This window comes from Arvicola amphibius, chromosome 8 (genome assembly GCF_903992535.2).
Source record: "Arvicola amphibius chromosome 8, mArvAmp1.2, whole genome shotgun sequence".
NCBI classification, from domain to species: Eukaryota; Metazoa; Chordata; class Mammalia; order Rodentia; family Cricetidae; genus Arvicola; species Arvicola amphibius.
Genome location: NC_052054.1, coordinates 121,342,441 through 121,364,774, shown reverse-complemented (window position 1 = coordinate 121,364,774; position 22,334 = coordinate 121,342,441). Strand labels below are relative to the sequence as shown.

At 37.6% G+C, this 22,334-nt stretch overlaps 1 protein-coding gene and 1 pseudogene across 1 annotated transcript in view; both read left to right on the top strand.

Annotated features, from left to right (window-relative positions):
• The window catches only part of Spag16 (sperm associated antigen 16), a 961,928-nt gene that overhangs the window by 297,486 nt on the left and 642,108 nt on the right, over positions 1 to 22,334 (top strand). The window lies entirely within an intron of this gene.
• LOC119820665 lies at positions 13,850 to 14,489 on the top strand (annotated as a pseudogene).

The window sequence follows — 22,334 nt, the reverse complement described above, 5'->3', positions numbered from 1 at the left end:
ATAAGTTCTGTAGTCTTACTCAGAGGATTCAAGCATCAGTCAGACCCTTACTTGGTGGTCTTGGTCATTTCTTTCTTATTTACTTGTCTGTGAGATAAGAGAATTATAGTACTCTCAGATGAGGCAATGTAATATAGTTCTTTTAAATCAAATATAAGCAAAGATAAATTAAAAAATATTTTGAGGAACCTTACTAAGCATTTTATCTTAGAAAAGTTTTGGGAATGTTTAACAACTTGCACAGTTCTTTAAGCAGTATGTTTAAATAAAGATTTATGCATTTATCAGTGTATGTGTGATTGTATAAATGTATGCCTGTATACCACATATGTGCTAATGACCACAGAGTTCAGGAGATGGCATGGGGAGCCATGGAACCATAGTTAACTGATGTTTTTCAGCCAGTCTGTGGGTGCTGGCAACTGAACCCAAGTCCTCTGCCAACGCACTGAATGTTTTTAACCACCAAGAACCAGAAGCACGCTTACGTTAACGTTATTAGCTTCAAGTTCTTGACGTATCTTTCTTGGGAAAGTATTTATATAAAGAAAGTGACTTTGATCACAGAAAATCTGTTATTCTACATGTGTTCTTAAAGTCACTTTCCTCTTTAATATTTTACTGTCACAGTTTAATGTCCACAAAAGAGAAATGACTTATCATACACTTATTTTGCTTTTTCTCTAGTGGTGTTTATGAAAATGGGTTGTGGTGTCATTCCTTGGCATCTCATCATCCTAGTGATGGAATGAGGTAAATCCAGAAGTTCAACTTTATTTTTAACTACATGGCAGATTTCAAGGCACCTCTAGGCTATGTGAGAATCTCAGAAATATACTAAACATGGTTTAGTAAGATGAACCACCCAGTAAAGGTGCTTGCCGCACAAGCCTGATGACCCGAGTTTGATTCCTGAATCCTTGGCAAAACTGTCCTGTGACTCATAAATGCCCACTCACAATGCAAGTGAGAACTTTTGCCCCTGCACCATCATAATAAATAAAATAAAGTAAAAAAAAAAAAACAGGCATCTCACACACAAAGAAAAAGAAAGTCAGTGCAGAGGGATTATCAGTGGTTTCAGTAGTCTGTTGCTTAAAATCAGGAATGAATCTGATTACCCACAATTTGGTTTGTGATTTATTTCTTCCAAAGTAAGAAAATGTGCCATGCTGTAGGAATTAGCTTTGCCCAGTCAAAAACTTCTGCTTTTTGGTGACCAGACCTCTCCTGCTTTTTGAGTCACTCAATGTTCCTGAGAAGTGTCTTTCTTAGCAGAAAGACATGAAGCACTGGGAGAATCCCCTGTCCCTGAATAAGAATCTCTAAGACAATGTCTCCAATCCCCTATTGATCTGTCTTCTCCTCTGCTTGGTCCTAGTCTCACCTCTTACAAGTTACAAATGTGCCATGTGCCCAGGGCCTCTCCTCAGCAATCTTCCATCTGGGCCAGCGTTTTGGCTCTTCTTCCTGGCCACCTTTGCTCTCCCCCAACTTCTCTAAATCCAACCAGAGTCCTCTTGTGCATTACCCTGTGTAGCCTTTATCCTGTTTTTTATGTGTGTGATGAAATACCTGGCTACAAGCCACAAGCAGAAGAGACATCTATCTTGTTTATCCCTTTTGCATAAGGAACTAACGTTTAATGAGCCAGGAATCATGGGTCAAGCACAGTTCTAAGCACTTTACATGTATTAACTTAGGTTGTGTTCTTTGTAATAGATCATTTGACAGACGAGGTGGAAGAGGTGGTGAAAGGAGGTAGGCTGGGTCCAAGGCCTTGTGCTCAGTCACAACCACTCTGCCCTCCATCTCTAGAGAGCTGCTTCAGTGTACTGAGAATCTGAGGAATTTTATATGAAAAACACAACATAGAGACACTACCATGCTGTGTAATCTATGCCTGTTTTCAAAGCTTAAAATTTTAGCTGATTTTATGTTCTTCTTATATCCTTTGCAGTTATACATTTAATTTTGATCTACTTCTTTGTTTTATGATGTGTGAAGACAATTATTCTCAAGTATTAAAATACATGAAAAAACTGCTGAAAAATTAATAACGTATGTATGTTCAGTACAGTCTCCAAGCATTCTGATTCAACAGGAATAAGGTGGGGACCCACACACCAATAAACAAACTAGCGAAAATATGTTTTCTGGTTCAATCATACTCATCTAGACTGATAAACATTTAGATAACAAATGCTACATTAATAAAGAGGATGGTTACTTTTTACTTTAAAAAATTATACAATTACAATGTGAGGCAATTCACATATATCTTTTGAAATGCTGTACTCACTTATAAAATACAATTCAGTTTATAACTATACCTTCCATCTAGATACCCTAAGAATTGTACAAGTCAAAATGGTATTTTGAACATTGATGAGCAAAGTTGATTAGCCATGTACCTTCTAGCAGGTCTGCAAAGCAACTTACTAGTCTTTGAAACAATTAAGCACAGTGAACAGTATCAGATTAAAAACAGCAGAGCCAAAGTTTCCCCATCCTTGTGGAGGTGGTCTAACTTTTAATATTTTATCTATTTTTAGTTACTACATTTGTTTTACCCATTTGCTCTTGATTATATTTAATTTCCTGGACAAGCAAAGTCAAGCTTGCTCTTTACTAATATCTACTCCATGCTATCTATAAGTATGTTAATCACGTTTCTGTGTGTACGTGTTTATTGTTACATAGTTTGGTCCTTCCAATGCTATGTCTCTGGCTGACGTCTGACTATTGTGCTTGTGTCCTTTGACACACAATCCTACTTTAAATAAATATTGAATATGTAGCAAATTTTGAAAACAGAAGTGGGACAGTCCTTGTAAAACATTCCTTAGTAAACTTAAATGAAAAATTTCACAGCTATTAATAAGCAATTACCTTGGTTCTCAATGACATTATACATTGCTTCCTTACTGAATTGAATAGATTTCAGTTTGAATAAAAATTAAAAATATGTATTCTAATAATTATCGTAATACTCTTGTTTAATTAAGAATCACCCCTAACTTGATAGTCAGGCTGTTTCCAAATATTTGTCATTCTGTGACATGAATACCATTTTATTTATTTTTATTTTTATTTATTTATTTTTTTATTAAAAATTTCCATCTCCTCCCCTCCTCCCACTTCCCTCCCATCCTCTCCACCCACACCCCCACTCCTTCACTCTCCAGGCCAAAGAGCAGTCAGAGTTCCCTACACTATGGGAAGTCCAAGGTCCTCCCAATCCCCCCTCCCAGGTCCAGGAAGGTGAGCATCCAAACTGACAAGGCTCACACAGAGCCCGTCCATGCAATAGAATCAAAGCCCAGCACCATTGTCCTTGGCTTCTCAGCCAACCTCCACCGTCAGCCACATTCAAAGAGTTCAGTTTGATCACATGCTCCATCAATCCCATTCCAACTGGCCTTGGTGATCTCCCATTAGATCTGTCCTACCGTCTCAGTGAGTGAATGCACCCCTCGCGGTCCTGACTTCCTTGCTCATGTTCTCCCTCCTTCTGCTCCTCATTAGGACCTTGGGAGCTCAGTCCAGTGCTCCAATGTGGGGCTCTGTCTCCATCTCCATCCATCACCAGATGAAGGTTCTATGGTGATATGCAAGATAATCATCAGTGTGGCTATAGGGCAGTTTAGGCACCCTTTCCTCTGCTGCCCAAGGAACAAGCTGAGGACATCTCCTTGGACACCTGGGAACCCCTCTAGAGTCAAGTCTCTTGCCAACCCTAAAATGGCTCCCGTAATTAAGATATATACTTCCCTGCTCCCATATCTCCCCCCCCTCCATCCCAACCATTCCATTCCCTCAAGCTTCTCCTATCCTCTCTTTCTCCCTTCTCTTACCCCCTTATCCCCACCTCACCCCCACCCCCGGGCTCCCAACCCCTGCCCAGCAATTTTGTCAATTTCCAATATCCAGGAAGATAACAATATGTTTTTCTTTGAGTTCACCTTCTTATTTAGCTTCTCTAGGATCATGAATTATAGGCTCTATGTCTTTTATTTATGGCTAGAATCCACTTATGAGTGAGTACATACCATATTCCTCTTTTTGGGTCTGGATTACCTCACTCAGGATGGTGTTTTCTATTTCCATCCATTTGCATATAAAATTCAAGATGTCATTGTTTTTTTACCACTGCGTCGTACTCTAAAGTGTATATGTGCCACACCTTCTTTACCCATTCTTCTATTTAGGTGCACCTAGGTTGTTTCCAGGTTCTGGCTATTACAAATAGTGCTGCTATAAACATAGTTGAACAAATGCTTTTGTAGTATGATTGGGCATCTCTTGGGTATATTTCCAAGAGTGGAATTGCTGGATCCTGAGGTAGGTTGACTCCCAGTTTTCTGAGAAACTGCCACACTGATTTCCAAAGTGGTTACACAAGTTTGCATTCACACTAACAATGGATGAGTGTTCCCCTTACTCCATATCCTCTCCAGCATAGGCTATCATTGGTGTTTTTGATATTAGCCATTCTGACAGATGTAAGATGGTATCTTAGAGTTGTTTTGATTTGCATTTCCCTAATCGCTAAGGAGGTTGAACATGACCTTAAGTGTCTTTTGGCCATTCGAATTTCTGTTGAGAATTCTCTGTTCAGTTCAATGCCCCATTTTTAATTGGGTTATTTAGCATTTTAAAGTCTAGTTTCTTGAGTTCTTTATATATTTTGGAGATCAGACCTTTGTCTAATGTGGGGTTGGTGAAGATTTTCTCTCAGTCCAAAGGTTGCCCCTTTGTCTTAATGATAGTGTCCTTTGCTTTACAGAAGCTTCTCAGTTTCAGGAGGTCCCATTTATTCATTGTTGCTCTTATTGTCTGTGCTACTGGGGTTCTATGTAGGAAGTGGTCTCATGTGCCCATGTGCTGTAGACTACTTCCCACTTTCTCTTCTATCAGATTCAGTGTGGTCAGATTAACATTAAGGTCTTTAATCCATTTGGACTTAAGTTTTGTGCATGATGATAGATATGGATCTATTGTCATTCTTCTACAGGTTGACGTCCAGTTATGCCAGCACCATTTGTTAAAGATGTTTTCTTTCTTCCATTGTATACTTTTAGCTCCTTTCTAGAAATTCAAGTGTTCATAGATTTGTGGATTATATCTGGGTCTTCGATTCGATTCCATTGGTCAACATCCTGTTTTTGTGCCAATACCAAGTTGTTTTCATTACTGTAGCTCTGTAATAGAGTTTGAAATCAGGAATAGTAATGCCTCTGGAAGTACTTTTATTGTATAAGATTGTTTTGGCTATCGTAGGTTTTTGTTTTTCCATATAAAGTTGGTTACTGTTCTCTCAAGGTCTGTGAAGAATTTTGTTGGGATTTTGATGGGGATTGCATTGAATCTATAGATTGCTTTTGGTAGAATTGCCATTTTTACTGTGTTGACCCTCCCAAACCAAGAATCATGGAGATTCTTCCATTTTCTGGTATCCTCTTCAATTTCTTTCTTCAAAGACTTAAAGTTCTTGTCAAATAGATCCTTCACTTCCTTGTTTATAGTTACCCCAAGATACTTTATACTATTTGTGGCTATCGGGAAAGGTGATGTTTCTCTGATTTCTCTCTCTGATTGTTTATCCTTTGCGTATAGGAGGGCAACTGATTTTTTGGAGTTGATCATGTATCCTGCCACATTGCTAAAGCTGTTTTTCAGCTGTAGGAGTTTTTTGGTAGAGTTTTTGGGGTTGCTTATGTACACAATCATGTCATCTGCAAATAACAAAAGATTGACAACTTCCTTTCCAATTTGAATCCCCTTGATTTCCTTATGATGTCTTATTGCTATTGCTAGAACTTCAAGCACTATATTGAAGAGGTATGGAGAGAGTCGACAGCCTTGTCTTGTTCCTGATTTTAGTGGGATGGCTTTGAGTTTCTCTCCATTTAATTTAATGTTAGCTGTCAGATTGCTGTATATTGCTTTTATGATATTTAGGAATGAAAATTGTATCCCTAATCTCTCCAAGACCTTTATGATAAAGGGGTGTTGAGTTTTGTCAAATACTTTTTCAGCATCTAATGAAATAATTATATGTTTTTTCCCTTCAGTTTATTTATATGATGGATTACATTGACAGATTTTCTTATGTTGAATTAGCCCTGCCTCTCTGGGGTGAAGCCTACTTGATCATGCTATATGATTTTTTGGATGTATTCTTGGATTCAGTTTGCCAGTATTTTATTGAGAATTTTTGCATTGATGATCATGAGTGAGATTGGTCTGTAATTCTCTTTCTTGATTATGTCTTTGTGCGGTTTTTGTGTCAGGGTGACTGTAGCTTCATAAAAGGAGTTTGGCAATGACTCTTCTGTTTCCATTTTGTGAAACACATTAAGGAGTATAGGTATTAGCTCCTCTTGGAAGTTCTGGTAGAATTCTGCTTTGAAACCATCTGGTCCAGGGCTTTTTTGGTAGGATAACAGCTTCTAATTCCTCACAACTTACAGGTATATTTAAACTGTTCACCTGGTCTTGATTTAATTTTGGTATATTGAACTTATCTGAAAAAGTGTCCATTTCTTTCACATTTTCCAATTTTGTGGCATACAGGCTTTTGTAGTAAGATCTAATGATTCTCTGAATTTCCTCTGTGTCTGTGGTTATGTCCCCCTTTTCATTTCTGATCTTGTTAATTTGCGTGTTCTCTCTCTGCCATTTGATTAGTTTGGCTAGGGGTTTGTCAATCTTGTTGATTTTCTTCAATAACCAGCTTTTTGTTTCATTGATTATTTGGATTGTTTTCTGTGTTTCTATTTTGTTGATTTCTGCCCTCAGTTTGATTATTTCCAGTCTTCTACTCCTCCTGGGTGAATCTGCTTCTTTTTTTCTAGAGCTTTCAGGTGTGCTGTTAATTCTCTAATATATGCTTTCTCCATTTTCTTTAAGTGGGCACTTGGTGCTATGAACTTTCCTCTTAGCACTGCTTTCATAGTGTCCCATACATTTGGGTATGATGTGTCTTTGTTTTCATTGAATTCAAGGAAAACTTTAATTTCTTTCTTTATTTCTTCCTTGACCCATGGGGGGTTCAGTAGTTGACTGTTCAGTTTCCATGAGTTTGTAGGCTTTTTGGGGTTAGAATTGTTGTTGAATTCTAGCTTTATTCCATGGTGATCTAATAGAGTACACAGGTGGTTACTACAATTTCTTTGTATCTATGGATGCTTGCTTTGTTACCAATTATGTGATCAATTTTTGAGAAGGTTCCATGTGATGCTGAGAAGAAGGTATATTCTTTCCTATTTGGGTGGAATATTCTATAGATGTCTGTTAGGTCCATTTGGTTCATTACATCTGATAGTTCTCTTATTTCTCTGCTAAGTTTCTGTCTGGTTGACCTATCCATTGGTGAGAGTGGAGTGTTGAAATCTCCTACTATTAGAGTGTGTGGTTTGATGTATGCTTTGAGTTCTAGTAATGTTTCTTTTACATAAGTGGGTGCTCTTATATTAGGGGCATAGATATTCAGGATAGAGACTTCCTCCTGATGAATTGTTCCTGTTATGAGTAAAAACTGTCCATCTCCATCCCTTCTGATTGATTTTAGTTTGAAATCAATTAGGTTAGATATTAGTATAGCCACACACACTTATTTCTTTGGTCCATTTGCTTGATAAACCTTTTCCCAACCCTTTACTCTGAGGTAGTGTCTGTCTTTAAGTTTGAGGTGTGTTTATTGTAAATAGCAGAATTTTGGGTCCTGAGTATCCATTCTCTTAACCTGTGCCTTTTTGTAGGTGAATTGAGTCCATTGATATTAAGTGATATTAAAGACCAGTGGTTGTTAACTCCGGTTATTTTTTCTGGTGGTAGAGTTTGTATGTTTTCCTTCTTAGAGTTGTTCTGGTGGAGGGTTGTCAGATGCTTGTGTTATTATGGGTATTGTTGGCTTCCTTGGTTTGTGATTTTTCCTTCTTGTATTTTCTGTAAGGCTGGGTTTGTGGCAACATATTGTTTAAATCTGTTTTTGTCTTGGAATATCTTGTTTTCTCCATCGATAGTGAATGCAAGTTTTGCTGGATATAGTAATCTGGTCTCGAGTCCATGGTCTCTTAGTGTCTGCAGTACATTTATCCAAGATCTTCTGGCTTTCATGGTTTCCATTGAGAAGTCAGGTGTAATTCTGATAGGTTTCCCTTTATATGTTACTTGACCCTTTTCCCTTGCAGCTCTTAATATTTGTTCTTAATTTTGTATGTTTTGTGTTTTGATTATTATATGGTGAGGGGATGCTTTTTTTGATCCAGTCTATTTGGTGTTCTGTAGGCTTCTTGTACCATCATAGGAGTATCCTTCTTTAGGTTGGGAAAGTTTTCTTCTATAATTTTGTTTAATATATTTTCTGGGCCTTTGAGTTGTAATTCTTCTCCTTCTACTCCTATTATTCTTAGGTTTGGTCTTTTCATGGTGTCCCAGATTTCCTTGATGTTTTGTGTTAAGAATTTGTTGGATTTGTTTTGTTCTTTAATCAGTGAGTTTATTTCCTCTGTAGTATCTTCAGTGTCTAAGATTCTTTCTTCTATCTCCTGTATTCTGTTGGTAATACTTGTCTCTGCAGTTCCTGTTCATTTACCCAGATTTTCCATATCCAGCCTTCCCTCAGTTTGTGTTTTCTTCATTACCTCCATTTCATTTTTCAAGTCTTAAACTGTGTGATACTTCATCCTAGCTCACATGATGTGTAGACTCTTCTCTGTATTATTATTTTAGTTTATCTAGGTTTCATATATTAGCAAACATTAGAATGTAAATATAAGAAACACACATCCATGGGTTGTGCAGGATATGACTAGGGTGGTGAGATAAATAGTATTCTATTTGATACTACATTTAACATTTATGATCTGGTTATAAAAGCAGAATTCTCAGCTCCAAATGGAGTGTCTGTGTCACTCCTCAAAGAATAGGGGTAGAAAAGGAAGAAGAGCCAGAGCTGGTGGATGACTACAAGGAAACCATGTCTCTGAACACGCAAGCACAGCTATGCGTATTAACTCATAATAGTTGTGACCACTTACACAAGATATATGAGCTCAAGCCAGACAAAATCTTCAAAAGGGGAAGAGCAAGGAAAGTCCCACCCCCAGGTGGGATGATATTGGCAATTGGTGGCTTCTGGGAAAGCGATATTCAGTTTTCTTAACAGTACAGCACCTGGTACTGGTACCTCATTCTGAAGAGTGGGAAGGTAGATACCCAACAATGTATGAGCAGTAAAATTTAGACCTGGTGGATTTTTAAAAAATGTTTTTAAAGATTGGTTTTGTAGGAAGCCTAGATTTCTCCAAAAGATCTTCCATGAGCACATTCACACACATGAATCAAATATATACATCAATATATAAATGAATACATATTGTAGTTGTATATTGCTAAGAAAGGAGAAACAATGTTCAATATGAAGGATTAAATATTAATAACTTGAATTTGGTGAGCATTAGAACTCTAATAAAATGTTGTTTTAACATGAAAGATGAGAAGCTCCAATGAGGTATGGTTAGGGGATAATATGCAATGCACCAAGTGGGAAGACTTAAACTGTGTTCAAGAAATTCAGAGAAAGAATAATCAGTGGAGATGGACTGTAACGAGAATGAAGAGAATCACAAGAAATCATACTGGAAGAAGGGCAGGCCAGGAACTCAGGTTCAGTACAAGTCAAATAAAAAGGCGCTCAAGGATTTAAGCTCAAGGGTTACGCTGTTTGCCTTTCATTAATGACAGAAGAAGAGGTAAGAAGGGGTGAATTGCAGGTGTGGGAAGAACAGTTGTAAACTAAGTGCCAGTTCTGTTTTGGCTTAGTGAGGACTGGGGGAGCTGACAGAGCCTTGGAGGGAGGAGATTGATAGAATGTATTAAGGGACACAAGATGTCATTCACTGAGTTTACAGGGAGAAAAAAGGAGCAGTTTCAGGATGGAGTCTGGGGAGAGAAAGGATTTGGGGTGACAGTTGGATCTGGAGATTATCACTGCCTTCAACTGAACAATTGTAGTCTAATACTTCTCTGGCTGGCACTCTGGCATTGTGGGATGCTGGATTGAGGGTGTGACTCTCCACCATGGCTTCTTCTCCTTCTCCCCTATGTTGGTTGCACTGTTCTTCCCCCCAAGCCCGTAAGCACATATTTTCAAGTAGTTATTTAATATGCTTATTATTTGTCTGCATGGCCTTATGTGCACCATGTGCATGCAGGAGCCCCCGGAAGCTCAGAGAGACAGTTTATCCCCCGAGCTCTAGCAGCAGCTGGTTGGGAGCCGCAGCCTGGGTGCTGGGAAGCAAACCCATATCCTCTGCAAGAAGCAAGCACTGCTAACCACTCAGTCATCCCTTCTGCTTCCTAAGTTTGTGTATCTGTTAATTAACTGATTTTTAAAATTTTTTATTTATTTGCTCATTCACCTGTTTCGTTTGTCTGTGAGTGGGTGTGGGTGCCACAGTGTTCATGCGGAGGTCGGCAGACAATCTGTGGAAGGCAGTTCTCAGTTTTCTTCTTTTACTCTGCGGGCCCTGTTGATAGAAAGGGATGGAGGCTGAAACTGGGGAGATGCTCTTTAGAGAGCGTTGGTGGTGTAGGTCCTTTCTGCATTAGGTGTCAACTTAAGTTCTGGACTGATGGAATAATGGGTAAGAAATACAAAAATTCCAAGTGTCACAGTGGTAAAATACATGGGAAAGTTGTATCTTACATATGTAGCCATGAGCTGAAATGTCATCAGTGGACATTTTTTTATTTCCATTTTATAAATGCTTTTTTTATGTTTTCCTGGAGGTAGTGAAGTACATATGTAGGTAAGGATTCATAGTTAATTTGCATAATTATAATTGAGCATATTTACATATATTTTGTAAAGAGTATTTCTTACAGATATTTAGCTAGTTCTTTACATAGTGCAGTGCTGATGTGGATGATTTTTTAAAAAAATCCATACACAATTGGCCTTAAAGACACCAAGACACATCCTAAATTCCATTAAAACATTTTGCGAACTCACCCATGTGTGCAATAATTATAATTGTGAGCACCCAAGGAAAATTAGTGTGTAATGTCTTAATTAAAGCCAGGCATCATAATTTTATTTACAAATTGAATTCTATTAAATCCTTAGAGCGGCGCGTTTTCAGTTCACTCTCTCATAATTAATATTTAGCACAGCTCTTTTGGTAGCACACTGCATTATTAATGCCAGTTCTTTTGAGAAATGTAATAGTATGTTAAAAAGTCTCTTTGGAAGATAGCCCATAAATTTTGTCATTATATTAAAATGCAAATTTTACCTCCCATTTACCAGTTGAAAATACTTATGAGTTGCATATCTGCTTATTTACAGTTTTACTGGGCAAAAATCCTTAAGGTTGATTTTTGTTTAAGCAGGAATTTATTTTCTTGTTTTTAAACTGAAGGTGGAACTCTTTCCCAGGGACATTTTTCACTTAGGGATGTGATATGAATATAGCATTTACCTTAATCTTTGTCATATTTTCTTTAAAGAAATTTTGACTACTATTAGTAGCATATTACAAAGTCCCATGGCTGTTAAAGCGTAAGGCCTGGGACAGAAAAAGTAACAATTTTGTATTCTTATTACCGCTCTTGTCACAGATATTATCGTTCTGGCTGTGGTACACTCTCTAAGGCAGCCTCTAAGAAAAACATCATTTATCTTAGTTTTGCTATGAGAAGTCTACAGAAATCTGTTCATTTAAAAAAAAATGAGTTCCCAGAGCTATCCACAAATAGAAAATGAGTAGTTAAGCAAAAAACTCTGTGCTCTTCCGTGACACCAAGTACTTGTTTTGCTGAGCTTTGTCTATTGAGAGTAAGTGAATTGGAAGCAGAGAAGGAGGAGGAGGGTGAGTGAAGGGAAGAGCAGAGAGAGATGGAGGAAAAAGAGCATGGAATGGAGGAGAAGAGGAGGAAGGAGGGGATGGTAAAATTTCTCCAAACCTCGTTTCCTTTAGAGTTGGAGACAGGGTGTTGAAAATCCACAGGCTGAGTAAAAGCTTTCTGTTGGAGCTCCCACCCCTCACCCCTCTGGATGCCTGACTCTCCCTCTCCACTTTGTAAACCGTGTCTCTTAGAGGCTCCCTTACTGAGGGAAAGTGACACCGAAGATTGACACAATTGTGGCCTTAGAAATCCCTTAAACTGGAAGTTTCTACCTTCTGCATTTTACTTTTGTAAACTTGATTTCTCTTATTCACAATTCCATTTGAAAATGATTTCAAAAGAGTAGTCATTTGTGTGTAGGTTAATTTTCCCAGTTGTTAATATTTTTAATCAATGATAGCTTCATATCACAGTAATGTTTCTCATAAACTATTTTATGGTTGATACAGTCTTAGAATTGGGAAGAGGTTATTTTATTATTTATTACCCAATGATTTGTAATTATTTTGCAAAATGGATTATTTTAATGTGGTCATTAGGTTTTTCAAAATAAAATTCCTCCCTTTAAATGTTTAAATATTTAGTGTGCTTTATATGCCTAGGGACAAATAGGAAATAATTTCCAAAAAAGTGCATACATTAATACTCCAAAGCTGATTCCCAGCTACTGTAGATTGATCATCAGATTGCTAATTTGCTCTCTGTGTGCATACAGATACGGAATTTCTTGCTTATGTGTGTTGGTTCTGGTTTTTACATGTATTATAATATAATGCCTTATGTTTGGTTTGTTTATTTTTTGTAGTTTTTCATATGTCATATATTTTTAATATCCTTAAATATCCTTAGCAAATAAGAGTAGATTGACATGTTGAGGCAGACTCATAGATAATTTTTACATAATAATGCTAGGAATTCAGTTCCATCCCTCTCATTGCTCCTACAAACACCACACAAATCAGGAACCACTACATGGTAATTTGAAATGTCCCTAAATATTAAATGTGATACCATCCAAATCAATTACCAGATTATTTTAGAATTGAAAGAGGCCCCAAAAATGTAATTTCAACATTGTAGCATGAAATAATATTTCTGAAAAATGTATATTTCACAATTCAAATAGTATAACAATTGAGAAAGCCTTAATTGATATTGCTTAGAGCAAAGTAAAATAATAAAGTAACTTACAGATGTCGTGCATATCAGATATTTACATTGTGATTCATAACAGTAGCAAAATTACATTTATGAAGTAGAAACAAAATAAATTTATGGTTAGGGATTGTCACAACATGAGTAACTGTTTTACAGAATCACAACATTAGGAAGTTTGAGGACCACTGCTCTAAAGAAAACAGTGAGAAAAAAATGGACACTGTTTACTTAACCACGGCATCTGCTTAGCAAGTGATACTGACTGTCTGAGGACCACTAAAGCATCCCTGCATCTCTGTAGGCATTATTTGTAAGGAATCAAGATCCGTTATTGGCTCCGTGGATCAAGGGGATTCTACTGGGAAGGATACACAAAAGGGGTAGGCGGGGGCGTGAAGCAGAAACCCACCCAGAGGTGCCACTCGCTTCACCTCTCTCCTTGAAGGGCTCTTCTTTTCTTTCCTGTTGGTAACTAACTCCCCATCTTATTCCCCAGCTTTTCAGCGTCACCATCTGTTTCTACTAAGTTATTGCTATGCGACATCTTCTTCTGCCTCCTCAAGCCTATTTTGCAGAACTCTTTGTAAATGAGCATGGTGTTAAGTACCCCATTCTGGGTGTAGAGGGATGAAAACCGTGTGCAGGTTTTAACATTAATTTTGGTAGACTGTATAGAAAATGTTAGCATGATGTCATCACTAGCATAGATAAGAAATTGCTCCAGTTCTTTCCATTGCTTGGGGAAGGAAGTGTCCTTGTTGGACTCGGAGGGATGCTCTTGCACCAGGTAGACGCTGTGCCACCATCAGCAATGGGCAAAGGAGACCACAACAAGATATGTGCCTTCTTCATGCAGACGTGCCGCGAGGAGCACAAAAAGAAGCACCCTGAATTGTTGGTCAACTTCGCCGAATTCTCCAAGAAGTGCTCCGAGAGACGGAAGACCTCTCTGCAAAGGAAAAGTCGAAGTTCAGAGATTTGGCCAAGAGTGATAAAGCTCGGTATGACAGGGAGATGAAGAATTAATTTCCTTCCAAAGGTGATAAGAAAGGAAAGATAAAGGATCCCAATGCTCTAAAAAGACCACCGTCTGCCTTCTTCTTGTTTTGCTCTGAACATCGCCCAAAGATCAAAACACCCAGACCAGTCTATTGGAGATACTACAAAAAATATTGGGCAAGATGTGGTCTGAACAGTCGGCCAAAGATAAACAACCCTATGAGCAGTAGGCAGCTAAACTAAAGGAGAAATATGAAAAGGATATCGCTGCATACAGTGCCAAGGGCAAAAGCGAAGAAGTAAAGAAGGATCCTGGTAGGCCAACAGGCTCAAAGAAGAAGAATGAGCCAGAAGATGAGGAAGAGGAGGAGGAGGAAGATGGAGATGATGAGGAGGAAGAGGATGAAGAATAAATGGCTGTCCTAAAATGTGTGGAGTGTATGTGCTCAGGCAACAATTTTGCTAAGAATGTGAAATTCAAGTGTAGCTCAACATTAGCTTCAGTATAAAAACTGTACAGATTTTTGTATAGCTAATGAGATTCTTTGTAGAGAAAACATTTTTTTAAAAAAAGGAGTTTGTAGCTTTGGGGAGGGGGCTATAACATACAGTTAGATGTAAAGCTTTTGATGTTTTATGTTCCTAAATATTTAATGGTTTCTTTAATTTCTTTGGTAGCACAGCAAACATACATAGGAATTTGTATTACCAATAATTTTTTCTAGGATGTTGCATTTTCTCTTTTTTTAAAATTTGTAATAAAATAATGTATATTAAAAATTGCACTCTGGAATGATCATATAGCTACTGAGCAGAGATCTAACACTAGGACCTAGTTCTGAGTAGATGCATGGATGGTCAATTTTTATCACTACTCATGTACGTTATTATAGATCAGCAGCACATGAGATTTAGACATACAAACTCTTTACTTCAGGAAGCAACAGTCAAATTAGACCTTAGTGATATAAAAGGGCAGTTAAAGAAAAAGAAGGCATTGGTTTGTCAGAGAACTCTTGAAGAATCTATTTCTCGGCAATTAGAAACATGGCTCAAAAGTTAAGAGCCCTTACTGCTCTTCCAAAGAACTCAGGTTCAAGTAACATCTCCCTGTAACTCCAGCTACAGGGGATCCAAAGCCCTCTTTTAGACTCTGTAAGATGCCCCCCATGCCAAATACACACAAAGACTTATACAAATACAAGAGAACATAAATAAAAATAAAAATATATCCTAAAACAAGTTAGTTTCTAAAGCCACTGAATTTGAGTTGTTTTCTTTTCCCCTTGTGACCTTCATTTCCTTGTTAGGAATTTTGTTCTAGCATGGCTTGTCCTGGTCCCTATTTTTCTTATTCAATCCCTGTTAGAATTTACGTGTGATGATTTCTATTAGAATACACATTTCTCATGGCAGATTCCTTATTTTTCTTATTACTGCCCTTTGACAACCGTTCTTGAGTAAAATTTATGACATTAGGGAACCTATGTTCAATGGCACTGATGACCATTTTGTTCCTGTATGTAGATTGCTTCTGTCATGAAATTGATTTTGTCACCTCCACATGGCTCTGTATTTTGTATTTGCAGCTCTTGCTTTTCTATTGATTTAAATCTTTTCTCAAGGCATGTATGCTCTGCATCCTTCACTTCATATTACCTATTTTTATTTCTCGTCATATCACACCCATGTATATTAAACACACACACACACACACACACACACACATACACACACATGGCTAGCTGTCTCACAGAAATTCATTTGAGTGAGCACATTGTCCTACCTTTTGGTTTGGCTCCTTCAAAACAAGCAGTTCTCATTGATGAGGTCTCTACTTGCTCCCTCTTCTCTTTGTTTTTGATATTCAGGATTCTACTACTCTTTGCCATTGATTATATTTATTTATTACGCTCATAAAAGCATGTTTCTTCATAAAAGTGAAATAAATTCCTTTTACACTCACATACTGTCCATCCTTAAGGACCCAAATAACCAAGTTCATGATAATATCTGAATATTATAGATTTTAATGATCTGTGAATTTCTAATAGTCTTATTCCAACCAAATTACTCATAAATCACTACGTAGAAAAATAATTAAAATAGCAAGTTATTTCTAGAAAAACAGATTATCTCGACAAAGTTCACTTAGAATAATTAAGCCTATAGTCATTACAATGTTTCCTTAAGATGACAGACTTGTACTATTAGTGTATAATAATTTCGGGTCATGTTAGGATATAAATTATTGTGCTGGTAGACAAATTCAAATAACAAGAATATGAGGCTGGAAGCATCCTTGTCTACACTAGAATGTATCAGACTCTTGTAAAATGTGCCCATATTGATGTAGGGTAAAGCACATTGCAGAACAGGGAGAGTGGTCTGACATAATAAGTGTCAAATTGTTTTCACAGATACACATTCATTTCAGATGGACGCAGAGCTGAAGTCAGCCTTAAATATGATGAGCAAATTGTCAGCAGCAGTAAACACTGTGGGAATGTCATAGTTACCGTCTACAGTTTGCTTTAGCTGGAAATTCCATAATAAGCCTAAACTAATATTATTGTAAGCTAATTTGTTACATAGCCAAATATGAAAAGGTGGTTGAAAATAGTAATAATTGTAAAGGGCATATTCATTCCATTGTTAGTTGTTGAATTATTATAAAAACGAAAATAGTCTTCTATGTGACAGTACTATGTATGACTTGGTAGATAGCGTGTTATCTGCCCTCATATTTATTAGTTCCAAATATCATTTATGGGTAGAGATATATAATCTCCTTATGTTGGCTCTGTTCCTGTGGCTTTTGGAAATTGTTCATTTATTTCAGAAGTCAACATTGCTTGTCTTACCCTGGGAGAGGTGATAATGTTTAAAGAAATTTAGTATATTATGTGCGCTTGAGCTGAAAGAATGTTTGCTCTATCAGTCAAAATAACATGTGATTATAATTTACAATCATACTATTTTACAACTTGCAACTTCATTTAGTTCTCCCCAAGAAAACACACTAAATTCTTTGTGGTTAGACTTTGGAACAAACAAGATGTGCTTTCTTTATTTCTTTCAAAATCTTTGTAATCTGTAAGTGTGCAGGGAGTAGGGGCATCTGAAGAGATGGCTCAGCAGTTCACATCACTGGCAGCCCTTCCAGACAATCTGAGTTCGTTCCCAGAACCCACATGACAGCTCATAACTGTATGCAACTCCAATTCCAGGAGATGAGACATCCTCTTCTGGCCCCCCAAGCACCAGACATGCACAGACACACACAAACATTCCTGCAAAGGAAAGTGACTGGAAACTGCGGACCTCCCTACGTTCCTGCTCAGAGCCCGTGTGCCCCAGAGTGGCTCTCCGCTCTGCACCACAGGACTTTCCCTAGCCCATGTACCCCCAGAGTGGCTCTCCGCTCTGCACCACAGGACTTTCCCTAGCCCGTGTGCCCCAGAGTGGCTCTCCGCTCTGCACCACAGGACTTTCCCTTTGTTCTAACCACAGGCTCCTTTATTGTCTTACTTTCACTTTTATCTGAGTAGGCAGCACTCTGCCCCTTCCGGTTCTACCTGATCTAACGAGGGCCTTGGTGTTCACTATCTGTAATGCAGAAATAGTCATAACACTTGCTGGCCAGTGCAGAATCTTCGCTTCTTTCCAGATCCATCCCAGCATTTCATCTTTAACCACTTCCTGCCGGGCTTCTGAGGGCTTCAGGCAGAGAGTGTACCTGGGAAAGTGGACCTGATCTGCTGCTACTTCTTGCTATCAGGCATACCCCAAACATCCTCTTAGCCTTTTACTGCACCAATGCGGAGTTTACAAATGGACAGCAGGGGGCGACAACTTCCAACCTAGATCCGAATACCAGTATACGCTTACCCTAAAGTTCAGATTTATATGTTTGTTTAGCATTCTCTATATACTGTAATTATCTAAAATCGTGTTCACTGGAAGCTTTAAAAAAAGAAACATTTTAATTAAAAATTTGCATGGCTTCCTCTCTCCCTCCCGCAGTTTGATTGCTAGTTCGAAGAACCACGCAATCATTGAAGGCATCTATTCACTTGCGTTCTTCCTGCTTCCCGTAAATCTGATACTCCGTAGAATGGAAATAGCCAAGCTAAAGTACAGTTTGACTTAGGTTTGCTCTTGTCCTTTCTAGAAAACACTGTATTTTTCTTCCTTCGCACTTGACAGATGTCACTCAAACTGGGAGAACACCTTGAGAAAACATGGAGAAACGTTGGACTTCCTGTGTTCTTGCCCTTGTCTTCTACAGTTCACAGCTGTTCCAGTAGCTGTGCGTTTGTCATTGAATCTGTGATTAAATTTTTACAAAGAAACATTGGATAGGAATATTATATCTCATTAATTCTATGGCATTATGTTTTTAATTGAATATAATAAGGGAAATATTTGAAGAAATACAGACTATAACTGTTTATTTTTCAGTGAACAGGCATGATTTCAATGATAAGACCTGTGAAATGGAATCCTAGGAAATGAACTATCACTGGAACTTGCACCGAAAGGATGGGTTCTTCCCTTAAAGCAATTTGGTAGTAGTATGAATATAGATGGTCCTGATTTTAAATGGTCCAATCTACAATTCTTCAATTTTACATTGGTAGAAAAAATATGTATTTAGTAAATCTTATTTGGAACTTTGCATTTCATCATTTCTCTAGGCTATCCATAATTCAGAAAGATACGCTCTCAAGATGTTTGGTCAGCACTGAGACATAGAGCAGTTGATATCTGATCCCAAGAGCAAGAGGGCACATACACTGAACTCTAGCTGTTGTCTTCTTGATGCAACTGTCCAATAGATTACATAAAGTAGTCACACTGTATTAGAAATCATGCTTAGATTTTGCCAAATGAAGATGTTAGTGTTGAAACATGTTTAAAAATAGATTTGTTAAGCCACAGTATTTGGTAGTTGGGTGCATTATCTGTATTTTCTGCTTCGAGTATGTTCCATTTGTGATGGGACTATGAGGTCACACCCCACTGCAAGTCAAACATCTGGACATGAACACCACCCAACACTGCACAGCAGATCACCACACACACTTGTAGCCCAAGGCAGGAGAACACAGCATCATGCTCAGCTCTACGGGGGTAGGCTTCAAACAGTGAGCAACTAGGAGCTACAGACACGAGGCTTTCATAGTGATAAGTGTATATGTGAATCCTGGTTCCAGCAGTAGATGGAAAAGTTTTACTGCGAGTGAACAATTGAAACCTGCTACTTGGGAATAATTAAGGATTATGGCTATGGTCTTTAATAGTAAGGGTAGTTCAGCAAGGTGACCTGGTCTTTAAGAATTGAATGGCGAGGGGTACGATTCATATTTGGAGCCTTCTTGGTCTCAGCAGATGCCAGAGCTGCAATTATTCCTGGGAATAATTCTGGGAATTATTCCACATTCTTAAAGCACAGGTGGTTCTCATGTTTTCTTTCAGCCATAGGAGATCATTTCTCTCTTAGTTAAACGCTTGTTTGACTTAGAAGGGAAAACAAAGATTGATAAGTGAATGGTTTGGAGATTAAATTCAAGATACAAAAATGTGTTCCCTGTTCCCAAAGGGTGAGCTCTCTTTCCTCATCCAAATATGCTTATTTAACCCTTGGTCTACCCATTGACACTTTTTTTAAATGATCTTGGAAGTATCTCTTACAAGAAAAACCCTTCCAACTTAGATTTACTTGACTCTGTTGTTCCAAAGCAAGCCCTTCTAAGCTTCAGGTTCCAATTCCAAAGAAAGTGCCAACTTTATCTTGGACACTTGTATTCCTACAGAGACATCAATAGGGTATGTTATTGGTCAGTTTATGAACGTGCCACTTCTGACACAAGGATCCATTCTTACTACACTTGTCTTCACAAGTAAAGAGATGGGGCCAGATGTCAAGACCTCTAAAGAAGCAGCCTTGGAGGACATAGAACTCCCCAGCAATGACATGTATGAGAAGGAAGAACTAAATATGTATAACAAATTGCCTCTGTCTCTTAAATCAGCTGTCTCTACAGCTTGTCTCTGAAAATAAAACAACAACTTGTTAGGCATGAACTCAGGTGGCAAGTCAACCTTGCCTCTACTCTTCCTGCTCTTCAGCTTTCCTCCAAAAGTCGGTGCACTGAACAGTTCAACCCTTCCTTCTCATCGTTTCTTTCTGGTTCTGAGATTCATGCTTACAGAACCAGTTGTGTCCCTTCCTTTGGGTCCATATAACTGGAGTCTGTTACAATTGGTCTGCACCCTGTGTCCCCAGTCATGCTCCTGATAACCTCTGTTTTACCCATTGAAATGGTCCCAATAAAACACTCACTTCAATGAAAATGCATGCGTTTTCTTATCCTTGCAGAATGGTCCTCAAGGCGTTACTTTCCCTACTTATTGAAAAGATGGGGCTGACTCTGGATGAATTTTGCATCTGTGTGGAAGACTGGCCATGATTACAAAACAGGAACTCAGGATGAAAACTAAATAAGTCGTCCTCAAGGCCATTGCGTGTTCTGTTTTCCACATCAGATGACAACCCTCTGGAAGGCGGGCTTAAAACTCAGAGCCCTTTCTATCCCATGTTCATTCAGTCAGATGCACATTTGATGGTGGCAGTAATGCACATTTCTCTAAACTTTGACAATATTTATAATGTTTATATTAGTCATTTGATTCAACCGCTTCTAACAAATTAGGTGTGAATATTTTGTTCTCTCTTGACCGTTCCCAGAGTAGAGATACTAGCTTTTGCATGACATAGCAACATCTTTGCGATACAAACTGCATAGTGTATCTGGATGACGAGTTCATATTGATATTCTTCTCGGTTTTTCTATAATCCCCTCACAAGTTAAATGCAACCTTTTATTTTACTAATGTGCACAGAAACTTCATAGATTGAGTAAAAAAGGTTTTCCTGGGAACAAATTACCTAATCAGGAGATTTAATTATTTTCTATACACCAATGTTTTCACATTAAAGTATATTTTATTTCAGTTTCACATTTTTAAAAATCAAGAATGAAGGCTATACATATGCAAATCATATTTTGCTTTTTGACTGGAGAATCTGGAGATTTTTAGCTTTCTTATAACATAGCACTCATTCTATATGCATGTCTACAAAACTTTGTAGATATTTAGCAGTGCTACATTTAGAAAAACTAGGGCAAAGCATTCTGATCAGCTTTAAAAACTTTTCTAAGTACATGAATTTAGCTTATACAAATGGTAGAATATTCAAACTTCAGTTTTTGACAAGGATTTGGGTAACACGAACTGTAACTTCAATCCTGTGGATTTGTAAGTACATAGGAAACATTCATTCTGACTCCAACCTAACAGCGCTGGATTGACAGATGGAAAAAGTTGTGAGCATTGCCTGTCAGACTGAAACTTAGAAGTGGCTAGAAGGCATATAAAAGCTTGAAGGTATCCTGTCAACACTAGTGTCTCACTGAGGACTAATCAGACTAAATTTGCTTGTTAATAAAGCTCAGAAAAATCAATCAATTCTATCATAAAATATGTGATTAACTTTAAAGTTATTTATTGTATATAATAAGCATGTTTAGGGTTAGGCAATGAGATAGGCTGCTTTTTCTTTTACAGCCCATACCTAAGGCGGCAGTATGCAAAGGGATATGGAAGATTTTAATTAAAAGTAGATTAGTGTATGCACATGGCCAGGAGTAATTTTGGTGTTTGTCACAGATAGCAAAATATGGAATGACTTTTTTCTTTGAAAATCCTTCCAGAATTGATTTTACACATAACTTTTCATACTGATTTATGTATTACCACAAAATTTATGTTATTTAAAGCATGAAAGCATGTACAACTTTCTATGATATGGTTAGTTAAAAACTTCCTAACAATTTATTTAAACAACTTGTACAAAATAAGTAAAATGGCTACAATTTTCAGACTATGATGACCATTTTTCCTCTAACAGAAATTTAAAAATATATTTGAAATCTTCTTTTATTTGAACTCATTAATGAATATCTTGTATAAGTACTAGTAAGCTTATGTAATGTACTTTTTCTAATAATCTACTGTGTCCTTCAAACTGTGTGTTTGTAGGAATAAAATGGCAAATAGAGCAGACACATGACCTATGATCATGGATTTAATAATCTATTGGAGAAAATAGTCCAATAAGAGAGACTTTAGCTGTAGTAAGTACCGTGAAGGATCAGTTCCAATGTCTATAAAGGTTTTCAATGGAAAAC